Source organism: Gambusia affinis, linkage group LG05, assembly GCF_019740435.1.
Source record: "Gambusia affinis linkage group LG05, SWU_Gaff_1.0, whole genome shotgun sequence".
Lineage (NCBI taxonomy): Eukaryota > Metazoa > Chordata > Actinopteri > Cyprinodontiformes > Poeciliidae > Gambusia > Gambusia affinis.
In genome coordinates this window covers 24,828,531-24,838,013 of record NC_057872.1, presented here as the reverse complement: position 1 = coordinate 24,838,013, position 9,483 = coordinate 24,828,531, and positions in this window count along the sequence as shown.

The following is a 9,483-nucleotide window of genomic DNA, read 5'->3' as shown; positions in this document are numbered from 1 at the left end:
TCTGCATTCTTCCTCAGCATCTCTATCAGACCACACTGAGCAGATTAATTATGAAACTAGACTATGTAGTTTCTAAAAAAGTTGCAATGGAACTGATGAAACTATCCATCCCTTGCCTCCTACTAACAACTATAAGCTGTGAGGAGGTGTGGCAGCCAAAATTGTGAGGTTAAGTGCAACATTGTGACTCAGACTTCGAAGTCCCCTCCCTTAAAAGGCGTTATACCAACCCTGTTGGGGAAAAACTGTAACAATTTTCTGATTTGCCAGCACCACAAGACTTTACTCCCCACATCTGTGCGGCAGTTGTATTTTTGGTAAAAAATAAATAAATAAATAAATAAATAAAATTTTAAAAAGATGAAATACACCCAACTTAAGAGGAGTTAATTTCTGCTTTCTCTAAAAAAAAAAATCAAAAATACTGCTATATGATTTATTGGCCTATTGGGTGTATTCTTGCCCCAAGTTCAATGTGACTATACATTTTTGTGGCTTCTAAAAGTTTATGCTTATAGGGTTGGATTAAAATTCTGCATCACATTACATTCCTCTTCTCTCTCTTTTTTTTGTAAACTTTGCAAAATCTTTGGTTTTTGCAACCTTTCTGTTTGAACTTACTGTTCAGAAATAGATTTATATCCATCAGATTTGTTATCATTACATTACAGAGCCTACTTTGCAAGAACTTAAGGTTTAGTGTCTATAGCAATTACAGGAACTGTCTGGAACTTTGAATGTTCTTACTGGTACTTTCAAGTAGTTTGTTACTTTGCTAGAACTTATAAAACTACTTCAGAATCCATGTATGACTCTGTCTCAAACTGCTCGTCCTGCACAGTGGTAACAAATAACCTTAAAACTCGCTTCCACGTGTCAATCCAAGCCATCTAGTGTCAGACCTTACAAGCACTGTGACATCAGCGACCTGGATGTTCGTCATGCAGAAATAATTTTTTTGTGTGTGTGTTGTGTATTTTTATAAAGTCGTGCACTGGAAATGTATAATTTATTATCCATTTGTGTCAGGAAGTGCACATCTTTCCTGGATTGACACAATCAGAAAAAGAAGCAGCCACCTATGTTTATTCACTGCTGTGACCTGGAAACATGGTTACAGTAGACACATTTAACTTGTGTTCTCTATGTTCTTTTTCTCCCTGCCTCTCTCTCATCCCAGTTTTTACTTCTGATCTATCTACCCCCTGTGTTCCCAAGCATGTTAATCAGCAGATTGTTAATGAAGGACCAAGTTCAAAGGCGTGTTTGGCAAGAGAGAGAGAGAAAAAGAGAGAGAGAGAGAGAGAGAGAGAGAGATGAAGAACAGTCGCAGAGCGTTGAGAAGAGGAGGAGTTTTGGACCAACTGTCTGTTTGTCAAAACATGTCCACCCGTCTGTCTCTTTGCCTGCTGTCTTCTCTGATGTTACTCTCTCAGTGAGTTCTCTGCAAGGACCGCAATGCCGCATTGCTCTTTGGGTTCCCCTTTCATGTTTCATTAAATTTAAAGCTAGAAGAAAGCAGTGAGACTGTGAGAGATTAATTGCATGTTTCGATAATGGAGATTAATTAGTATTATTTAAAAGTTGTATCATCTAGTTGTCAAACATTTAGTGAGAGCCACACAAGAGCTGTGGCATTAATGGCTGAATTCATGCTTCAGGGTGGCAGCCTGTAAGTTATCTCTTAACATTTGTCCCCTCCTTCTCTGTTTCTTAAAAGCTGGACATCAGTTCCGGTGGCATTCATAATTGTTGTTTTTGAACATGCAATATCATTTCATTTTTATTCTTATCTATTATAGAAATTTCAAGCATGATGTGAACTTTATGACACTTATATTTTGTTATCTTTCCTTTAGACTGACAAAGTATGAGAGAAAGCACCATGGCGCTGTCTCAGGAAGGACATTGTCAAGTTGGCCGTACTTCTGAAACAATCTTTTTACAACTTTCTTCAAAAGAATGCAAACAATTATAAAAGTTTTAATATGTTTAAAAGGCACTTTTAGCATAATACATAATATCTGGTCCTTGCAACGAATAGTAGTTTGAGGACCCCAGGGCTTGAGTTGTAGTATGTGGCTTGAAATATTCAGTAGTAAAGGAAGGCGCCTGAACAAGAAGGGCAATGAAAGTGAAAGTCTTAAAATGAATTCTAAGATGAGAAGGTATTCCAAAGAAATTAAATCCAAGTAGACTTTTATAATGAAAGCTTAAATATACCATTTATGAAAGTAGGTGTGTTGGGCTTCTCCTTGGTACTCAGGCAACAAATCTGATTGCTACTTTGCTAAACAGGACAGGTAAAAACAAAACAAAAACAAAAGCAAAATAAATAAAACTATTAAATACAGTGAGATTATTATTCATGCTGGTGGTAATGACTATATTTTTTACTTTTAAATTTTAAGACAGAAACTTAAATCTTAGAAAAACAAACTACTTAGTCAATTACTTAATCTGGATAGCATCAAATTGGCCTTCAGTAATAAAGCAAAGTACATTAGTGTTACAAATGGCCTTCAAATTCCATATTGATCAGATATTTTTGGACTTCATTCTTTCACCTCTGGAATTTTGCAGAAATTAGAAATATTCTGTCCAGGAGGGACGCTGAATAACTAGTCCATGCATTTGTTACTTCAAGGCTGGACTACTTCAATTCTTTATGATCAGAAAGTACACAACTGATCCACAATGCATCAAGAGTTCTGAAGAAGATTTTAAAAAAAGAGATTGCATTTTTCCTATTTCCCGATTCCTTTCATTGGGTGGCTGTTAATTCCAGAATAGGTTTTTAAATTCTCTCTCTTACATGCAAACCCTTAGTAATCATTTTTCCTTACACATCAGAGATCTGATTGTTCCATGTGTTCCTAACAGAACACTTTGAACACTTTCAGACGACTGGTTTAATCGTGGTTCCTAGAATTTCTAAAAGTTGAATGGGAGGCAGGTATTTTAGGTATGAAGCTCTTCACCTGTGAACCAGGTCCCAGTTTTAGTTAGACAGACACCCTGTCTACTTTTATACTTGGTTTAAAACTTTCCTTGTTTGTAAAACCAATAGTTAGTCTTTAACTCTCTAGTTATGCTTCTATGGGCCTGTGCTGATGGAGAACAAACTGACCTCTTCTCCTTGCTCTGCTGCTTTCTCCTCCTTCTCTCCAATTTACATTATTTTGTGTTATTTAAAATTTTAACTTTATGTTCCCTGTGTTTTTATAGTCTTCAAAAAAGCTACCTCTGGTCTTTCATTCTGCTTAGTAGCCAATGCTACTGCTGGCAAAAACTTCGCAATCACATTCTATGGATGATGCACTTGGCCCTCTCTTTCAGTTTTTAACCCTCTCTCTCTCTCCTATTGGCTGCACTTTTGTTGTGACTAACTGTATGTGCTTTCATTTGTCCAACAGTGTTTAAAACCAGCTTAGAGCTTATCTGTTAAGATGCAGTTCTCTCCTCAGTGAAGCCACTAAAGGTGCTACTACTTCAATTAACTTTAAATTTGAGAGGGGATTGTAGAGGGGGGGATTCAAACTGACAACCCAACAGTTACGGTTATGAACTCCTGCCATCATGGTCACCCCAAAATGGCTAGTGCAGCTGAATATAATCTGCAGACAGTGATAAACGATATCATGATACTCATTTGTAATCTGTCCAAGTGTATGTCTATGTATAGGAAAAAGGAAAAAAATGGATCCAAAACAAAGCCTTGTGGTATCTCATATATCAAATCAGAAAATCTGTCATGATGTGGTTTATGTGTGGGATAATATGTGGCTGCTGGAAGGTCTGTCAATACTAAAACAGTAAATTCCCCCATGTCTGCAGCCATCATGATGTCACTGGACACTTTAAGCAGTAAAGCAATTTCTCTTGAAAGCATTCAAGCTTTTCATAAAAAACAGATTGATATTCATCAAAAATGTTGTTTGATGCCAGAAATAAATCAGCTAAGTCAGTTACAGATTTTTCTAAAATGTAAAGTCATTTAGATCTGTGCCTTCGGAATATTACTAACTCTTACAAGTTCACATTTTTTCATTGAAAAACTAGACATGGTGATTGTGAAGATGTTACTAAGTCACTAATAAAGTCAAATTTCTTTAGCCTCACCCTCAATTTGACAAGAAACAGAAATGGGAAAGAGAAAAGAGGGGAGAGACTTAACAGTATGAGCTTTTAAACCACATCCCCTACACCACACCCCTTTTTACAGTGCCAGATTTTCCCAAATGTATCAGAGGCAGCATATCTAAGCCAAGTGGCAGTAAAATGTCTGATAAATTAGGAGAAAAGCTTTCCATTGAAGCAGAGGATTGTCTGCAAGAATCATTTTGAAGGAATAAAGGCAGCTGTTCTTACAACCATACCAAATACAAGCCAAATACATATATAAGGGGCTTTTCTACATATGGGTCTTCTCTATACATACCAAACCTCTATATGTACAATGTTTTTTAGGTTTGCCTCTAACAACTCTCCACATCAACGCACAGAATTTGCTCCCATTCTTTGCTCCCATTTGTGGGTCAATTTGACCCATGGAGTGTTTAATCATGCATTAGTGTCAGGAACCAAAAAATTCCTCCAAAACATTTTTGTATTTGATTATTAAATCCAATACTAACCATTTCAATCAATATTTGTGCAATGATATTATTTGTTTCTCACAAATAAAGGCTCACTGACGACAACTTACTCATTTACTCATTTGGACATAAAAAATGGAATTTCCATTATTTTATGTCCACTAAAAAGAACCTAGACACTAAAAAAAACCTAATAATTTCTTTGAAATTAATCTTTTGAAAATTGTTTTATATTCCATTTAGATTTTTTTTTTTCAATGGGTGATTTTTATAATTGAACTTGAGACACACATACTGTTCTGGGTCAAATTGACCTGCTGATTAAAATCAAGAGAAATTAGTCATGCAGAGAGTATTTATGTATCCCCCACTTCTGCTGAGTGTCCACTCAGTGTGGGAGGAGTTTGCCCACCGGAACAGTAAAGATTCCAGTCAAAAGTTGTATGAACACCTGCTCTCTCGCAGTTTCCTAGTGAAGTAAAGAGAATAGTGAGAAAGTGGGTTCTTGTGTGTGCGCATGCACATGTATGTATATGGTGTGGTGGGTATGGGTGTGTGTGTGTGTGTGTGATGAAATATGGTTCATAGCTGCAAGGAAACATACAGAATTGGAATTATTTTTAAAATCTTTTTTATCCTTCAACTTATCTGTGTAAAAAGATTAAGATTTAATATTAAATATTAATATTTAATCTTAAGGAGGGTTGCAAATGTGCAAAATTAATACATTTCAATTTATATGTAGAGTGCACCTATTAAGACAAATAGAAAAAGTTTCATGCAAAAACAAAAACTTGCAAGTATTTAAAAAAAAAAAACATTAAACTTTAAAACGGGTCAATTTGACCCACAACATGACAGGAGGGTTAAACATAGTCAGACTGAATAAAGAGCTCATGAGAACTTCTATGAGAACTACCTTTGGTAACTTCCTTCAGAGTTACCATAGGTCATTTGGCTGCTTCTCTGATTGGTGCTTTTCTTGTCCAGCCTCTCAGTTTAGCTTTATAACCATGACTTTGTGGGTTTGCAGTTGCTTCATACTTAGTTGTAAGATGGTGGATTGAAAAGTGCTCTGTGAGATGTTAAAAGCTTTCGATGTTGTTATTTTCTATATCCTAAATTTGATTTACAGTCTTCCACAACTTTATCTTTGGCCTGTTGACTGTGTTCCTTTGTTTTCATGAAGCTTTTGTTCACTAATGTTCTCTAACAAATCTGCGAGGCTTTACTGCATTCATACTGATACTAAAGACACACAGATGACACTATTTGCTAGGTGACTTTAGAAGACAATTAGCTGCTTTGCATTTTAAAGAAACAATTCACACCGATTCAGATTTTGATTTTGTAAATATTGTTCAAAACCATGTAGCAATTTTTTTCCACATTGCCATCTTATTCAAGATCGCATTTTTATCAGATAAAATCCCAATGAAATGAAATAAATTTGTAGTTGTGATGTGACAAAATACGAAAAAAAATGTAACGGGGCTTGAATATATTTGGAACTCAATGTTTATTTACATTAGTAAGCAACTCCAAATTCACCTGAATGTGTGCATGCTCTAATGTCTCTTGGTTGAACCTACAATATACGGGTGGTCTCTCATGGATATACCTCGTTTTTGCCCACTAGTTACTCTGACTAGGAACAAGCAGGTGGAGAAAATATGTTTACTGGACATAGGAAATGTGTTTCACTGAGACAAATTATAAAGTATGAGCCAACACACTTTGGTAATATGGTTGTACAGCTTTAGAATTCTTACAAATATAATGATATCTTATGATCAAAGAAACAATGTTTTCATTTAACGCAATACTTTAACACACATGTTATGTGCAAGTCCCCAGAAGAACAGCTTTTCAGGAAACTGTTGCACTTCTAAAACACCATTAAAAACAGCAGCACCACTGTGTAGGTGACATATTGTATCCATACAGATCACTTCAAGTGTTTAAACACTGGATCTGAGTCATGTGGACTTTACCAAGGGGCAGCTTGGTAGCTCGTCTTTGTTGAAAAGTGTTTTTAAAAGCATGGTCCTTTCATAAACAAGCCATGGCCTGATAACATTTTCTCCATTAGTAAGAGTGCAGCTTCTTTGCTTTAAGCGCTTATAAATGAGGGCTGAACTGTTGCAAGTAAATATCACACATAATGTTTAGTGCAGTGGTTTATATCTCATTCAGCATCTCAGTCTATCACCGAGACGTGGAAAACTTTAAAACATGGACCGCCTTCGGCCTGCCTTCTTTTTCCATCCTTCTTAGTGTTTCTTTTGTGTCTGTATTCATGCCTCTCCACCTGTAAACAGTTTGGAGTTAACATAAGCATGCAGCTACACTTCATCAGTGCTCATATAGGCAAGGTTTATTAGAGTTTACGAGATGTGCACACAAGTAACGAGGTCCCTGGTTGAACTCTCACAAGGATCGAGATGAAGGAAGTGAAGAAAAACTAAACAGCGGGCATCCGCCTCATACTTTGCTCTACGGGATGCATTTGTGTGCGTGCGCGCATGTATGTTGGTTTGTGTCTATGTTTAGGGTGTTTGTGTATCCTTTCTCCAGCAGGACCCCCAGATCAAAACCGCAACCCACTCTCCCTCCCCATGCCTCGCTCTTTCTCTCTTTCTCCATCTCTCCACCCCCTCTCTCATTAAAAACTGCAGGCCCTGGTTTCTAATTAAATCCCACTTGAAAAGTCTTAAAGTCAGCCTCAGATTGATTCAATTTGCATTTCTGAACAGAGAACATTGCCTAAAAGGATTAATAAATTGGACGAAAAAATGCCTTCTTTCTGCTCTGTGCCGTCAGAGCTTGTAAGACAACATCCAAAGAGAAATATCCACCCCCACCCCGCCCCACCAAGAGTCGATCCAACATATGCTCTTGCTCTTTCTCTTGCATGTCCCTCTCAGGATGCTAGAAGAGATGTGATGTGTGTATTACGACTGTGTGCACACATGCATGTCCTCGTCCATGAAAATCGACGAGAGCAGGAAGCCCTCGGAGGCTTAGTTGCAAAGGAATACACACAGTGTGCGGCTCACTGTGTGCATGAATGTCGAAGCATTTGTGCGTGAGAAGGGTGACTTTGTTGTATTATGCCAAAGTGCAGAAAGTGACAAGGAGGCACAGTACGGGGAAGATCTTCGCTGCTCTATCTGCAAGTGCCGAAACAGGCCGCGATGATGGAGCCATGCCATTGGCTAGTGGACACCTTCAGCAAGATGTCTGTTAATCCAAAAATTTGTTGCCAGCTACGAGAGCCAAATTTGCTAAGTGTGATAACTGAAAAAGAGCAAAAGCAGGAGATTCCAAGCAGATAAAACACTCACGTTGCTTTCAAAAGGTCAGGGAGAAAAGGACTGTGGCAATGACTCAACTAATACAGTATCTTGGAAAAGTATTTTTGATTAATCTGTGAGGCGTGGTTTTCACTTTTTTTTTTACCCCCAAAAAAATCTCTGTAGAGAGTGAAGCTTTTTAATTCCAATCCTTTTTCACTATTTAATAAGGTACAAGCAATTTTCAGAAGTCACCAAATTAAGTAACTGAATCCACTTATTTCTAGTTTAATCTCTGCAATATTTTTCTGACAAAACTACCCACTACTGAAGTCCATTGATTTGTTTTGTCTTGGCAAATGTCAGAAAGACATTAATGGCATTAACTGACAAATCAGTCCCTGGGAAAAGTTTAATGTGCATGAATACATTTGTAAGACAATGTATGTTTGCAAAATATTTTTGTGTAGAAACTGCACATGTACAAATGTCTTGTATATTTATATTATATGTAAATATAATAAGAAATAAGAAAATTCTAAGAAAAATAACCACTTATAAGTGAGACATTTACGAGTAAGTTAAAAGAGATTGTGTAGTTTTAGTTTTCAGTATGTTGTATATAATTATACGTTGGTTTTTTGTTATAACAAACCAAAAATATCTTGTCTGTAATACTTTCATTTTGTGATTTTCAATCTGCATGTACATGTTTAATACTTCTCTACTTTTTCTGAAGATAGCATTTTAATTATTTTTGTCTTTTTAATGGAAAAAATGACTATATATAGATCTATATAGATATATATAGATATATATATATCTATATCGATCTAATCCAAAAATTAGTTGCCAGCTACGAGAGCCAAATTTGCTAAGTGTGATAACTGAAAAAGAGCAAAAGCAGGAGATTCCAAGCAGATAAAACACTCACGTTGATATAGATATCTATATCTATATGTATATAGGTCTATATACATATAGATCTATATCTATATATATTTATATCTATACATATAGATATATCGAGAGTTAACAAATCCAAACTAATGTGTTAAATATAGAGAGCCAGAGGTTTATAAAGAGCAGATATTTGTAGATTTAGTTGGCTCAGTGGTTGAAGAATTTCTAATAAAGACCTCTAACAACGTGGAGAGCCCATGAGCCACTCAATCATCATCTAAAAAGGGGCCATACTCAACAGATATAGACCTGAAGTTGTATATTATAAAAGACAAAACAAAACATGTTCAATGGAAAAGAAAATTCAGGATCCAGAGAAATATAGATGAGTTAATAATTTCATATGATAACAAGATAAGCAGAAGATGCATGAAGTGCGTTGCAGTCAGATAAGAGTCATGATGCGAAGGACCTAAAGTGTCAGAATAATGAAGCCTAGTTTATAAAAGACAACACTGACCCCTAGTGGTGCTACTTGGAAGCAAGCCCCAATTTTGATTTGAAGGGTCTTTTGGTTTATGCAACCATTTAAACTATATGTTTGCATGGCCAAAATACACATTTATTCTTCTGTGTTGTGTATTTTTAAGTTTTTTCATGCAATTCTGTTACTATAAGGGTTAGGT